This window comes from Bufo bufo, unplaced genomic scaffold, assembly GCF_905171765.1.
Source record: "Bufo bufo unplaced genomic scaffold, aBufBuf1.1, whole genome shotgun sequence".
Classification (NCBI taxonomy): domain Eukaryota; kingdom Metazoa; phylum Chordata; class Amphibia; order Anura; family Bufonidae; genus Bufo; species Bufo bufo.
In genome coordinates, this window is record NW_024400022.1 from 23,522 (window position 1) to 38,650 (window position 15,129).

General features: G+C 41.1%; 1 long non-coding RNA gene across 1 annotated transcript in view; it reads right to left on the reverse strand.

Annotated features, from left to right (window-relative positions):
• The window catches only part of LOC120983012, an 8,435-nt gene extending 1,926 nt beyond the window's left edge, over positions 1–6,509 (reverse strand). Inside the window, exons 1-2 of the long non-coding RNA XR_005775046.1 lie at positions 6,499–6,509; positions 5,787–5,789 (exon numbers count right to left, since the gene is read on the reverse strand). This is a non-coding gene — a long non-coding RNA (uncharacterized LOC120983012). The remainder of the gene's footprint in view (positions 1–5,786; positions 5,790–6,498) is intronic.
• Between the last annotated feature and the right edge of the window lie 8,620 nt (positions 6,510–15,129).

A 15,129-nucleotide genomic window follows, 5' to 3' on the forward strand; every position in this document is an offset into this window, starting at 1 on the left:
CCTAAAAGAACCATCCTCCGTTTCCTGCATTTTAGCGACAACACCACCTCCCGTCCCAGAGGCCACCCAGCTTTTGACCGGCTCCACAAAATTCGGCCCCTCATAGACCACTTCAACCAGAAATTTGCAGATTTGTATACCCCAGAGCAAAACATCTGCGTAGACGAGTCCCTAATACATTTTACCGGGCGCCTTGGCTTCAAACAATACATCCCAAGCAAGCGTGCCCGGTATGGGGTCAAATTGTATAAGCTCTGTGAAAGGGCCACAGGCTATACCCACAAATTTCGGATCTATGAGGGAAAAGATCAGACCCTGGAGCCGGTCGGTTGCCCTGACTACCTGGGGAGCAGTGGGAAGACAGTCTGGGACTTGGTGTCACCCTTATTTGGCAAGGGGTACCATCTTTATGTGGACAATTTCTACACAAGTGTGGCCCTCTTTAGGCATTTGTTTCTAGAACAGATTTGCGCCTGTGGCACCGCGCGAACTAGTCACGTGGGCTTCCCCCAACGGCTCATTACCACCCGTCTTGCAAGGGGGGAGAGGGCTGCCTTGTGTAACGAAGAGCTGCTCGCGGTGAAATGGAGAGACAAGCGTGACGTTTACATGCTCTCCTTCATTCACGCAGACACGACAATACAAATTGAGCGAGCAACCCGTGTCATTGAAAAGCCCCTCTCAGTCCACGACTATAATTTGCTCATGGGAGGGGTGGACTTCAATGACCAGATGTTGTCTCCGTATTTATTTTCCCGACGCACCAGACGCTGGTATAAGAAGGTGTCTGTATATTTAATTCAATTGGCTCTGTACAATAGTTTTGTTCTCTACAGTAAGGCTGGGAGAACACGATCCTTCCTCAAATTCCAGGAAGAGATCATCGAGAACCTCCTGTATCCAGAAGGTTCCGTGGCCCCATCCACCAGTGTAGTTAGCCGTCTACACGAGCGACATTTCCCCAGTGTCGTTCCTGGTACCTCAACCCAACCGTCACCCCGAAAAAGATGTCGTGTCTGTAGCAGGGTGGAATAAGGCGTGACACCCGCTATTTCTGTCCTGAATGTCCTGACCACCCTGCCCTATGCTATGGAGAGTGTTTCCGGAAGTACCACACCCAGGTACACTTAGCATAGGGATTGCATCTCACAGGACAGGCACACAGGGCTATTAGGGCCCTTTTACTCACAGCTGCTGCAAACCTCTCCTTTCACCTGGGATAAAGTGCATAACATACTTCGCCACATCTTTGGGTGTTTTCTTTCCAAAATGGGGTCATTTGTGGGGTAGTTATACTGTCCTGGCATTCTAGGGGCCCAAATGTGTGGTAAGAAGTTTGAAATCAAAATGTGTAAAAAATGACCGGTGAAATCCGAAAGGTGCTCTTTGGAATATGGGCCCCTTTGCCCACCTAGGCTGCAAAAAAATTGTCACACATGTGGTATCTCCGTACTCAGGAGAAGTTGGGGAATGTGTTTTGGGGTGTCATTTTACATATACCCATGCTGGGTGAGAGAAATATCTTGGCAAAAGACAACTTTTCCCATTTTTTTATACAAAGTTGGCATTTGACCAAGATATTTATCTCACCCAGCATGGGTATATGTAAAATGACACCCCAAAACACATTCCCCAACTTCGACTGAGTACGGAGATACCACATGTGTGACACTTTTTTGCAGCCTAGGTGGGCAAAGGGGCCCATATTCCAAAGAGCACCTTTCGGATTTCACCGGCCATTTTTTACAGATTTTTATTTCAAACAACTTACCACACATTTGGGCCCCTAGAATGCCAGGGCAGTATAACTACCCCACAAGTGACCCCATTTTGGAAAGAAGACACCCCGAGGTATTCGCTGATGGGCATAGTGAGTTCATAGAAGTTTTTATTTTTTGTCACAAGTTAGTGGAATATGAGACTTTGTAAGAAAAAAAAAGAAAAAGAAAAAATCATCATTTTCCGCTAACTTGTGACAAAAAATAAAAAATTCTAGGAACTCACCATGCCCCTCACGTAATACCTTGGGGTGTCTTCTTTCCAAAATGGGGTCACTTGTGGGGTAGTTATACTGCCCTGGCATTCTAGGGGCCCAAATGTGTGGTAAAAAGTTTGAAATCAAAATGTGTTAAAAATGACCGGTGAAATCCGAAAGGTGCTCTTTGGAATGTGGGCCCCTTTGCCCACCTAGGCTGCAAAAAAGTGTCACACATGTGGTATCTCCGTACTCAGGAGAAGTTGGGCAATGTGTTTTGGGGTGTCATTTTACATATACCCATGCTGGGTGAGAGAAATATCTTGGCAAAAGACAACTTTTCCCATTTTTTTATACAAAGTTGGCATTTGACCAAGATATTTATCTCACCCAGCATGGGTATATGTAAAATGACACCACAAAACCAATTCCCCAACTTCTCCTGAGTACGGAGATACCACATGTGTGACACTTTTTTGCAGCCTAGGTGGGCAAAGGGGCCCACATTCCAAAGAGCACCTTTCGGATTTCACCGGCCATTTTTTACAGATTTTGATTTCAAACAACTTACCACACATTTGGGCCCCTAGAATGCCAGGGCAGTATAACTACCCCACAAGTGACCCCATTTTGGAAAGAAGACACCCCAAGGTATTCGCTGATGCTCATAGTGAGTTCATAGAAGTTTTTATTTTTTGTCACAAGTTAGTGGAATATGAGACTTTGCAAGAAAAAAAAATCATTTTCCACTAGCTTGTGACAAAAAAAAAAAGTTCTATGTACTCACTATGCCCATCAGCGAATACCTTAGGGTGTCTACTTTCCGAAATGGGGTCATTTGTGGGGTGTTTATACTGTCTGGCCATTGTAGAACCTCAGGAAACATGACAGGTGCTCAGAAAGTCAGAGCTGCTTCAAAAAGCGGAAATTCACATTTTTGTACCATAGTTTGTAAACGCTATAACTTTTACCCAAACCATTTTTTTTTTACCCAAACATTTTTTTTATCAAAGACATGTAGAACAATAAATTTAGAGAAAAATTTATATATGGATTTAGTTTTTTTTGCAAAATTTTACACCTGAAAGTGAAAAATTTCATTTTTTTGCAAAAAAATTGTTAAATTTCGATTAATAACATAAAAAGTAAAAATGTCAGCAGCAATGAAATACCACCAAATAAAAGCTCTATTAGTGAGAAGAAAAGGAGGTAAAATTCATTTGGGTGGTAAGTTGCATGACCGAGCAATAAACGGTGAAAGTAGTGTAGGTCAGAAGTGTAAAAAGTGGCCTGGTCATTAAGGGTGTTTAAGCTATGGGGGCTGTGGTGGTTAAATAAATCCCTGCCTAATCTCGCCCTAACAGCAGCAGCTGCATCCTATCCCTACACTGATCAGAGCAGAGTAACGTGCGGCGCTACGTGACTCCAGCTTAAATAGAGGCTGGGTCACATGCTGCACTGGCCAATCACAGCCATGACAATAGTAGACATGACTGTGATGGCCTCTTGGGGCAAGTAGTATGACGCTTGTTGATTGGCTGCTTTGCAGCCTTTCAAAAAGCGCCAAGAAAGCGCCAAACACCAAACCCGGACTTTTACGAAAATGTTCGGGTTCGCTCATCCCTACTTATGGAAGCTAATTTGCATATCTTTCCCAGAAATCCATAGTAGCATTGTGTAGCTTGCCATGCACAAGCATGTATTTCGCAGAATTGGGGCTCCCCTTGGTGCATCAGGAGCTCTCCTTAATGAAAAGGGGTACCCGTTTAAAGATAGATATATTGGATCGCAAAGCTCTCTTTGTTGAAGTAATAGTTTTCTTTGTCTCATATGCTCTCCCTCTAGCTTTCACTCTCACTTAAAACATGCTTGTTATTACTAATGTAGGCAACAATCCATTATTTTTGGTTTTGAGAATGATGATATGCAAATTAACATCTTCTGTTATATGCTAATGGAAGCTAATTTGCATATCTTTCCCAAGAAATCCATAGTAGCATTGTGTAGCTTGCCATGCACAAGCATGTATTTTGCAGAATTGGGGCTCCCCTTGGTGCATCAGGAGCTCTCCTTAATGAAAAAGGGTACCCGTTTAAAGATAGATATATTGGATTGAGAAACTCTTTGTTGCAGCAATAGTTTTCTCTGTTTCATATGCTCTTGCTTTCACTCAAAACATACTTGTTATTACTAATGTAGGCAACAATCCATTATTTTTGGTTTCTAGAATGATGATATGCAAATTAACTTCTTCTGCCATATTCTTATGGAAGCAAATTTACATATCTTTCCCAGAAATACATAGTAGCATTGTGTAGCTTGCCATGCACAAGCATGTATTTCGCAGAATTGGGGCTCCCCTTAATGAAAAAGGGTACCCGTTTAAAGATAGATATATTGGATCGAGAAGCTCTCTTTGTTGCAGTAAGTTTTCTTTGTCTCATATGCTCTCCCTCTTGCTTTCACTCTCACTCAAAACATACTTGTTATTACTAATGTAGGCAACAATCCATTATTTTTGGTTTCTAGAATGATGATATGCAAATTAATATCTTCTGCCATAGGCCTATAGAAGCTAATTTGCATATATTTCCCAGAAATCCACAGTAGCATTGTATAGCTTACCATGCACAAGCATGTATTTTCGCAGAATTGGGGCTTTCCTTGGTGCATCAGGAGCTCTCCCTAAATAAAAAGGGTACCCGTTTAATGGTAGATATATTGGATTAAGAAACTCTCTTTGTTGCAGCAATAGTTTTCTGTTTCATATGCTCTCGCTCAAAACATACTTGTTATTAATAATGTAGGCAACAATCCATTATTTTTGGTTTCTAGAATGATGATATGCAAATTAACATCTTCTGCTATAGGCTTATGGAATCTAATTTGCATATCTTTCCCAGAAATCCATAGAAGCATTGTATAGCTTGCCATGCACAAGCATGTATTTTGCAGAATTGGTGCTCCCCTTGGTGCATCAGGAGCTCTCCTTAATGAAAAAGGGTTCCCGTTTAAAGATAGATATATTGGATCGAGAAACTTTCATTGTTGCAGGAATAGTTTTCTTTGTCTCATATGCTCTCCCTCTAGCTTTCACTCTCACTCAAAACATGCTTGTTATTACTAATGTAGGCAACAATCCATTATTTTTGGTTTCGAGAATGATGATATGTAAATTAACATCTTCTGCCATAGGCTTATGGAAGCTAATTTGCATATCTTTCCCAGAAATCCATAGAAGCATTGTATAGCTTGGCATGCACAAGCATGTATTTTGCAGAATTGGTGCTCCCTTGGTGCATCAGGAGCTCTCCTTTATGAAAAAGGGTACCCGTTTAAAGATAGATATATTGGATTGAGAAACTCTCTTTGTTGTAGCAATAGTTTTCTCTGTCTCATATGCTCTCGCTCTAGCTTTCACTCTCGCTCAAAACATACTTGTTATTACTAATGTAGGCAACAATCCATTATTTTTGGTTTCTAGAATGATGATATGCAAATTAACTTCTTCTGCCATAGGCTTTTGGAAGCTAATTTGCATATCTTTCCCAGAAATACATAGTAGCATTGTGTAGCTTGCCATGCACAAGCATGTATTTCGCAGAATTGGGGCTCCCCTTAAAGAAAAAGGGTACCCGTTTAAAGATACATATATTGGATCGAGAAGCTCTCTTTGTTGCAGTAATAGTTTTCTTTGTCTCATATGCTGTCCCTCTAGCTTTCACTCTCACTCAAAACATACTTGTTATTACTAATGTAGGCAACAATCCATTATTTTTGGTTTCTAGTATGATGATATGCAAAATAATACCTTCTGCCATAGCCTTATGGAAGCTAATTTGCATATCTTTCCTATGAAATCCACAGTAGCATTGTATAGTTTACCATGCACAATCATGTATTTTGCAGTATTGGGACTCCTCTTTGTGCATTAGGACCTCTCCTTAATGAAAAAGGGTACCCGTTTAATGCTAGATATATTGGATTGAGAAACTCTCTTTGTTGCAGCAATTGTTTTCTCTGTTTCATATACTCTCGCTTTCACTCAAAACATACTTGTTGGCAACAATCCATTATTTTTGGTTTCTAGAATGATTATATGCAAATTAACATCTTCTGCCATAGGCTTATGGAACCTAATTTGCATATCTTTCCCAGAAATCCATAGTAGCATTATGTAGCTTGCCATGCACAAGTATGTATTTCGCAGAATTGGGGCTCCCATTGGTGCATCAGGAGCTCTCCTTAATGAAAAAGGGTACCCATTTAAAGATAGATAAATTTGATTGAGAAACTCTTTTTGTTGCAGCAATAGTTTTTTCTGTCTCATATGCTCTCGCTCTAGCTTTCACTCTCACTGAAAACATACTTGTTATTACTAATGTAGGCAACAATCCATTATTTTTGGTTTCTAGAATGATGATATGCAAATTAACATCTTCTGCCATAGGCTTATGGAAGCTAATTTGCATATCTTTCCCAGAATTCCATAGTAGCTTGCCATGCACAAGCATGTATTTCACAGAATTGGTGCTCCCTTGGTGCATCAGGAGCTCTCCTTAATGAAAAAGGGTACCCGTTTAATGCTAGATATATTGGATTGAGAAACTCTTTGTTGTAGCAATAGTTTTCTCTGTCTCATATGCTCTCGCTCTAGCTTTCACTCTCGCTCAAAACATATTTGTTATTACTAATGTAGGCAACAATCCATTATTTTTGGTTTCTAGAATGATGATATGCAAATTAATATCTACTGCCATAGGCTTATGGAAGCTAATTTGCATATCTTTCCCAGAAATCCACAGTAGCATTGTATAGCTTGCCATGCACAAGCATGTACTTTGCAGAATTGGGGCTTTCCTTGGTGCATCAGGAGCTCCCCTTAATGAAAAAGGGTACCCGTTTAATAAGAGATATATTGGATTAAGAAACTCTCTTTGTTGAAGCAATAGTTTTCTCTTTTTCATATGCTCTCGCTTTCACTCAAAACATACTTGTTATTACTAATATAGGCAACAATCCATTATTTTTGGTTTCTAGAATGATGATATGCAAATTAACTTCTTCTGCCATAGGCTTTTTGAAGCTAATTTGCATATCTTTCCCAGAAATACATAGTAGCATTGTGTAGCTTGCCATGCACAAGCATGTATTTCGCAGAATTGGGGCTCCCCTTAAAGAAAAAGGGTACCCGTTTAAAGATACATATATTGGATCGAGAAGCTCTCTTTGTTGCAGTAATAGTTTTCTTTGTCTCATATGCTGTCCGTCTAGCTTTCACTCCCATTCAAAACATACTTGTTATTACTAATGTAGGCAACAATCCATTATTTTTGGTTTCTAGTATGATGATATGCAAAATAATACCTTCTGCCATAGCCTTATGGAAGCTAATTTGCATATCTTTCCTAAGAAATCCACAGTAGCATTGTATAGTTTACCATGCACAATCATGTATTTTGCAGAATTGGGACTCCTCTTGGTGCATCAGGAGCTCTCCTTAATGAAAAAGGGTACCCGTTTAATGCTAGATATATTGGATTGAGAAACTCTCTTTGTTGCAGCAATTGTTTTCTCTGTTTCATATACTCTCGCTTTCACTCAAAACATACTTGTTGGCAACAATCCATTATTTTTGGTTTCTAGAATGATGATATGCAAATTAGCATCTTCTGCCATAGGCTTATGGAACCTAATTTGCATATCTTTCCCAGAAATCCATAGTAGCATTATGTAGCTTGCCATGCACAAGCATGTATTTCGCAGAATTGGGGCTCCCATTGGTGCATCAGGAGCTCTCCTTAATGAAAAAGGGTACCCATTTAAAGATAGATAAATTGGATTGAGAAACTCTTTGTTGCAGCAATAGTTTTTTCTGTCTCATATGCTCTCGCTCTAGCTTTCACTCTCACTGAAAACATACTTGTTATTACTAATGTAGGCAACAATCCATTATTTTTGGTTTCTAGAATGATGATATGCAAATTAACATCTTCTGCCATAGGCTTATGGAAGCTAATTTGCATATCTTTCCCAGAATTCCATAGTAGCTTGCCATGCACAAGCATGTATTTCACAGAATTGGGGCTCCCCTTGGTGCATCAGGAGCTCTCCTTAATGAAAAAGGGTACCCGTTTAATGCTAGATATATTGGATTGAGAAACTCTCTTTGTTGCAGCAATTGTTTTCTCTGTTTCATATGCTCTCGCTTTCACTGAAAACATACTTGTTATTACTAATGTAGGCAACAATCCATTATTTTTGGTTTCTAGAATGATGATATGCAAATTAACATCCTCTGCCATAGGCTTATGGAAGCTAATTTTCATATCTTTCCCAGAAATCCATAATAGCATTATGTAGCTTGCCATGCACAAGCATGTATTTCACAGAATTGGGGCTCCCCTTGGTGCATCAGGAGCTCTCCTTAATGAAAAAGGGTACCCGTTTAAAGATAGATATATTGGATTGAGAAACTCTCTTTGTAGCAGCAATGGTTTTCTTTGTCTCATATGCTCTCGCTTTCACTTTCACTCTCACTCAAAACATACTTGTTATTACTAATGTAGGCAACAATCCATTATTTTTGGTTTCTAGAATGATTATATGCAAATTAATATCTTCTGCCATAGGCTTATGGAAGCTAATTTGCATATCTTTCCCAGAAATCCACAGTAGCATTGTATAGCTTGTCATGCACAAGCATGTATTTCGCAGAATTGGGGCTTTCCTTGGTGCATCAGGAGCTCTCCTTAATGAAAAATGGTACCCGTTTAATGATAGATATATTGGATTGAGAAACTCTCTTTGTTGCAGCAGTAGTTTTATCTGTCTCATATGCTCTCGCTTTCACTCAGGGATCGCTTCTCTGCCTTTTTGCTAGGATCAAGTGTAGTACCGAGAGGTGCTGTGCTGTGTCTTAGCCAGTGGTGCTCGGGATACCCGGACCCTCGGCCTGGGGTTAAAGCCACAGTTCATAGCTGTGGTTGGACCCCCTGCTGCTATTGGGGGTTTGGCTTAGTCCCCGAGCAACGAGGAGCGATCACCCTACCTACCTGCCTGCTGTTCCAGTGGGTGAGGGCACGTCTGGTTTCCAGTGTCGGATTGTATGGCGGAGATGGAGGTCCCTAACCTTGATGGGGGAGGAGTTCCAGATTCCGAGAGCCAAGACCCGGGAGAAGTGCCTGCATTCCAAAGGATTAAGAATGGAGTTTGTTTTCTGCTGCGAGATCTACAGAAGAGAGAGAAGGGGATTACCTTTCTTGTGGAGGATATTCTGATGAGATGTTTGGATATTCGTAGGGAATTTATCCTGGCGATGCTGTATTTCCCTAAACGTGGAACCTATGACGTCATTTTTGCTACAGATGACATCTATACAGTGGTTCTAAAACGTTTGGATCAAAGTGGACTGGATCCTGTCTTTGAGGGGGTTAAAGTGATTCCACACTTCCCTAGAAGACAAAGAATGGTGACTATATTAATGTACAGTCCATATGTACTTGAAGAGGACATTCTTGCTTTCCTGTTGAGACATTGTGACAAAGTAGTCCCAGCGGGAAAAATCTTTAATAAATATGGCATTTGGACTATGAAGCGGAAATACTTTGTTACTTTTTTTGAAAAAGAAGATGGGGAAATCGTCTTTCCACCGGGACGGTTTAGATTTGGTGCTGTCAATGGAGACTTATTTTTCAACGGCATGCCTAATTTTTGTTGAAATTGCAAAAGATATGGTCATGTAAAAGTTGATTGTACTCACCAGTGGTGTACCCTTTGTGAAGAGGTAGGGCATTTATCTAGTGCCTGTGAGAAAGGGAAAAAAATGTCATTTGTGTGGGCAGATAGGGCACACATATAACTTTTGTTCCAAGAGGAAGGAAGAGAGTAAAAGAAAGGAAAGAGACGAAGGAAGAGATGAAGATAGAGATGAAGGGAGAATAGTAATAAAAAGAGTAGATAAAGAGAAAGAAAGCTTAGAAAAGGAGAGAAAAACAAAAACAAAAAGATTAGCTAAAGAAGAGAAAGCAAGATTAGCCAAAGAGAGTGAAGAGAGAGAAGAGAAAGTGAGATTAGATGCAGAAAAACTAAAAGAAGAGGAGGAGAGAAGATTAGATGCAGAGAAATTGGAAAGAGAGAAATTAGAGGAGGAGAAACTAGTCAGAGATGAAGAGGAGGAAGATGTTAAAAATGAGCATGTTAAGAAAATAACAAAAGAGATGGAGGATATAAATAGATTGGGAGTAAATCTGAATGCTTTTTTAAATGTGTTCGGAGGAATTTAGAAGGGAGGAGAGAGCGGTTCTTTAATTTTTGTAAGGTGCACCCATTTGATAGGGAAGAAATCCCTGTGATAGTAGGAAAGGAAACAGTGTTAGAAAAAAGTTTATTGTTGAAAATGGCTTATTATGCGTGGAAAAGTGGTCTAAATCCCGAAATTGGTTAATCATACTGAATATAAGTTAATTTATTTTCTAGTTGTGTGTTGGTATATACAAATGTTGTGTTATACTTTATGTTATTAATTTATATATTATGTTTCTTATTTATTATTATTTTACAAAAATTGGTTTCACCTTTTTGTATTTGTTTTTTCGTTAATAAAATTGTGTTGAAACCTTATCTTTGGGTGCTGTGGTTGGTTCTGGTCGAAGGGAGTATATCAGGGTCCTCCTTGCGGGGGGCCCTGGGGTATGATCGAGTGCGATCTGTAGGCAAACTTTTTTTGTGAGCTTGCGCAACTTTAAAAAATAAAAAAATTATGTCTCGTGGACTCGAGGACACCGTTCGACTTGAGGTCGAGGATGGATACCGTTACAACATCGGACTGGACAAGATCGTGGAAGAAGTTTTGAAGAAACTTTCTTACCTGAAGGTAACAGATGTGCTTGCACTGCAAGATTTTCCTAAACAGGGCATTTATGATTTAACTGTTTCTTCTGAGGGTTTATGCCAGAGAATATACATGGATATGGTGAAGATGAAGGAGGAAAAGAGGCCGGCTTTTCTGGATCATGTGAAGATCACGCCATCATTCCAACTGGTAAAACAGGCTATCATTGTCCATATGTACAACCCTAAAGTAGAAGACAATACTGTGAAGGTTTTTTTAGCAAGATATTGTGATGAAGTGAATTTTGACCGGAGGCTTACTAACAAACATGGCTATTTGAATGGTAAAAGGAGATTTTTTTGTGAAATTTAAGAAAAATTGTTCTGTCCCTGCAGTTTTTTCAATTGGTGGAGAGAGGGGCTTTTGCTTCTATCAGGGCCAGTTGAAATACTGTAGACATTGTTTTACCTATGGTCATTTACAAGAAGAATGTCCTGAGAAAGGGGAGGTCTGTAGGAACTGTGGGAAGGTTGGTCATGGAGTGAAAGAATGCCAGGAGAAAAAATACTGTGATGTCTGTGGAGGTGGTGATCATTTGGCAAGGAAATGCATGTATTTTAGTACAAGGCAGACTCATGCTGAGATTATGGAGGAAAAAAGAGCGAGATTTGGGCGGAGTAAAAAAGATGGCACATATGCTGATAAAGTGAAAGGGGGTACAAGTGTAATTGTGCAAAATGCTATAAGTATGGAAAGTGAGACGGTTGGTGGAAGTGGTGGTGGTGGACATGATAGCAGTATGATTGCAGAGGAGAAAATGGAGGAGATTGTTTGTGAAAATGTGGAGGGAAAAGCAGTTTTGGAGGGAGAAGCTGTTTTGGCGGGAAAAACAGTTTTGGCGGGAAAATCAGATGCAAATATGGGGGCGGGGCCAAAAGGAGTTAGGAAGCAGAATCCAAGGTCCCAGGAGGCTGAAGCTGCTATCAAGGACTTGATGGGAGAGGTCTCTAGCAGTGAGGCAAGTGAGGTGGAGGCGTGTCCGGATCATGTGGTTGGTGAAGGGGAAAATATGGAGTGCCAGGAGAAGCGTGATTCTGACGCCCCCATAACTCCAGGACAGAGATGTGATAGTGAGGAGGAGCTTGAAATAGATGAGGAGAATGATGCTGGTTCCAACAAAAAACATTATAAAAGAGGTGAAGAAGGGAACTGGTCAGGTAATCAGAGTGATACTGTTTACTCTGGTTATGAACAGGAAGACAGGGATTTCAACGTAGGATCGCCTTATGTTAGTCACATGTTAGAAAGAAGGGTGTTGAGTCAGGCTTCCTTAAAGTAATCAAAATGGCTGTGAGTATTTTTAATTTACTACTCATGAGTTTGGTGGTTGCTAGCTTAAATGTGAGAGGAATTGGCTCTAATACCAGGAGGGCAGCTGTTTTTCATTCCTTGGTAGCAGTGAAATCAGACATAATCTGTTTGCAAGACTGCGCCATTAGATCTGCGCCTCATGAATCGGAATGGGTTTGTGGTAAGTCCTTCTGGTCACCCTGTACAGACAGTAAAAATGAAGGTGTTGGAATATTGCTTAAAAATAATAGTATAAATGTGTTAAAATTCAAAGTGGTGGTGCCAGGGCGGTGTATTCTTTTATGTTTGGAGTTTTTAGGACAGCGTTTTAAAGTTTTTAGTATTTATGCACCTGCTGAGAAACGAGAACGTGTGTCTTTTTTAGAAACTCTTAAACTTTTTATGCCTGGCAGAGATTTTACTATTATTTTAGGTGATTTTAATTGTATTAGAAATGCACAAGATAGACAGAGTACCTCAGAAGGAAAAACGGATGTGACTTCTAAATTGCTGAATGAAATTGTGCAAGATTTGCATCTCAGGGACGCTGGACTGATGGTCACTGGAGATGAGAGATATACTTATATTGCAGATAATGGCCGATCCAGGTCTAGGATTGATTACATTTTTGTTTCTGATGGGATGGACGTGACAAAATGTGATCATATGATGAACAGCTTTTCAGATCATAAAATGGTGTATGCTGAAATATGCATTAAGGATTCCGTGACTTTCGGTAGAGGCTACTGGAAACTTAATACAAGTATGTTACAAGATACGGAAGTCAAAAATGGTTTTAGGGGAATGTTTTTATCTTGTGTCAGGCAACAAAAAAGTTTTATTTGTATCTTGGATTGGTGGGACTGGGCCAAGATGAGGATTGCTTTATATTTTAAACGTGTTTGTGTGAAAAGGGCGCAAGAAAAGAGGAGGAAGGAGGAATTATTAATTTATAGACTTGAAGCATTATATAAGCTGAGGAATTGTGGGCTGGAGGTGGACAGAGAGATCAATGAGATAAAAGAGGAGAGGAGGAAAGAGCTGGTGGACAGGGGAAAAAATATTGTATACAAATCAAAAGTACTGCACTTAGAGGAAGATGAAAAATGCTCTAGATATTTTTTTAAAAAGAGTTTTAAAGCTAAAGGTGTTTTTAAGTCTGTTTTAACTACTGAAGGAGAAGTGTTTGGCGATGAGATGATTGGAAATATTTGTGGGTTTTATGAGACACTTTTTAGTAATGAGAGTAAGGCTACTGATAAAGAAATTCGAGAATATTGCAATGTGTTATCCGATGATATTCCAAAGGAAGGAAAAGATTTTTTGACAGAGGATGTGAATGAGGAGGAGGTCAAAAATGCTGTGCAGAGGATGGCAAAGGGAAAGACTCCTGGAAGTGATGGCCTCCCTGCAGAACTTTATTGTTTTTATTGGGATATAATCGGGAAAGAGATGTGTCACGGGGTTCCGAAGGTGCACTCGGTCCCCCATTGCCCGCAGAACTGTTGCTTAGCTTTTGGAATGAGGTTCTGTGTTTGACCTCATTCCCAGGGCGGCTTTACTAGCTGGGTGGCTCCCTGCTCCTAGTCTGCCTTGAGCGCCGAGCTGATCACTCGGTGCTCAACTGGTTGGTCTGTCGGTCATGTGACGCTGGCCACGTCACATGACCCTCACTCCCCACTATAAATACAGGCAGCCTGCTGGCTACAGGTTGCCTGTTAATTTCTAGGTTCCTGGCTATTTGTTGGACTACTGAATATTTACCTGATCCTGTTCCCTGACGATCCTCTGCCTGCTCCTCCTGTACTGCGCATACATCCTGGTATTGTGACCTCGGCTCACACCTGACTACTCTCTTAGGACTCCTCTTGTACTTCGCTACTCTCCTGGTATTTGACCCCGGCTTCTCCTGACCATTCTTTGCCTTATCAGTTGTACTGCGTAGCTCTCTTGGTTCTGACCCGGTCCGTTCATGTTCCATATTTTGTCTTGTCTGCCTTCCCTGCACATATCCTAAGTTAGGGACTGCCGTCCAGTTGTCCCCTGTCATCAGGACTCGTGAGGCAAGTAGGCAGGGCCAGGGGTGAGGGTGGAGCGCAGTGGTCACTACCCTTCCCCCTGTGTGTGTGTGGACGTGACCGTTACAGATTAACAGGCCCAATAACCACTGTATCATGAATCCTCTTACTACCCTGACTGACCATGTCTCTAACTTGACACAGAGGGTGCAGGAGCTAGGAGAGAAACTCCGTTCTTGTGAGTTAGGGCAAGGTTCTTCCACTCCTCTATCCTCCAGTCCATATTTTGAACCCCAGATCAAGCTCCCAGAACCCTTTTCTGGAGACCAGAAGAGGTTTCTCTCCTTTAAGGAGAATTGCAAACTCTACTTCCGTTTGCGCCCCGTGTCCTCCGGTCCCGAGAGCCAACGCGTGGGGATTATCATTTCTCTACTACAGGGTGATCCCCAGGACTGGGCATTTTCGTTACCTCCTGGGGCCAGTTGTCTAACTTCTGTGGAGGGTTTTTTTCAGGCCCTGGGTACCCTCTATGACGAACCAGACAGGGCCCTGGTAGCCGAGACAGCTCTTAGGGCACTGGTTCAGGGCCATCTCCCTGCGGAGGAGTATTGCACCCAATTCAGACGGTGGTGTGTCCCCTCAGGATGGAATGAACCAGCCCTGAAGAGTCAGTTTAGGTCTGGTCTATCTGATAATTTAAAAGATCTATTGGTCAATTACCAAATTCCTGAGACCTTAGAGGAGATGATGACCCTAGTTGTCCGACTTGACAGACGAGTTAGAGAGAGACGACAAGAACGACAGTTCTGTTCTCAGATGGTGGTCCAGCCAGAGGCCTTTTCCAGGGACAACACTGAGGTCTCCACCGAGGAACCCATGCAGGTTGGCATGACCCGGGGTAATCTTTGTTGCAGACGCGGAGAGTGCTTCTACTGTGGAGATTTTGGCCCTTG